The following is a 973-nucleotide window of genomic DNA, read 5'->3' on the forward strand; positions in this document are numbered from 1 at the left end:
ATAAGTATTAACAACCAGAGAAAGAGAGTCTGTAGGGAGAGTCCTGGAGGTTGGGAGGCCATCTAACTGATGTATGAGCTGTGGGAGCTTCCAGTGTCAGCAGTGCTCTACAATGCAAGATGAGATATCAGGAAGGACAGGCTCAGGCTCACTAGGACTGGGTGAGGCCAAGACTGCACTTCCACAGCCAAGAATTCAAACCAGCATACAATAGCTATACAAGCATGCCCATGTTCATGGAGTGCAATTTACAATAGCAAGTTATGGAACCAGACTAGATATCCATCAATAGATGAAGGGGGTGATGGTACACACCTGTAATTCCAGCAATATGGAAGGCTGAGACAATAGGATCTCAAGTTCAAGACCAGTCTCAGCAGTTTAGTGAAGCCCCAAGAAACTTAGCAAGACTCTGGCTCAAAAAATAAATAAAAAGAGCTGGGGATGGGGCCCAGTGGTCAAACATGCCTGGGTTAAGTTTCCAGTGTCCAAAAAAAAAAAAAAAATTATGTATATATACCACGTGGTATATATACATAATGAAGTTTTACTAAGCCAAAGAAGAACAAAACTGTGTTATTTGCAAGAAAATGGATGGAACTGGAGACGATTATGTTAAGGGAAATAAACCAAACTCAGAAAGTCACAGGTTGAATGTTTTCTCTCATTCGTGGAAGCTAGAGAGGCAACAGGGAGGAAAAGAGGGAGAGGGATCCTCATGAAAATAGAAGGGAGATCAGTTGAGTAGAGGAAGGGGGCCGAGGGGGACAAAGGGGAGGGGAAAGGGGGGTTCAGAGGAATTAAGTTGTCCAATTTGTATGTGCATGTAGGAATTTGTCACATTGCGACCCACTATTATGTATAATTATAATGCACCGATTTAAAAGAAAGAGAGAGAGAGCGTGAAACTGCACTTGGATTAAGAGCACAGGTGCTGCTGCAGGCGGTCGTTGGTCCACTCCGCGGGCGGGGA

The sequence above is a fragment of the Marmota marmota genome, unplaced genomic scaffold, assembly GCF_001458135.2.
Source record: "Marmota marmota marmota unplaced genomic scaffold, marMar, whole genome shotgun sequence".
Lineage (NCBI taxonomy): Eukaryota > Metazoa > Chordata > Mammalia > Rodentia > Sciuridae > Marmota > Marmota marmota.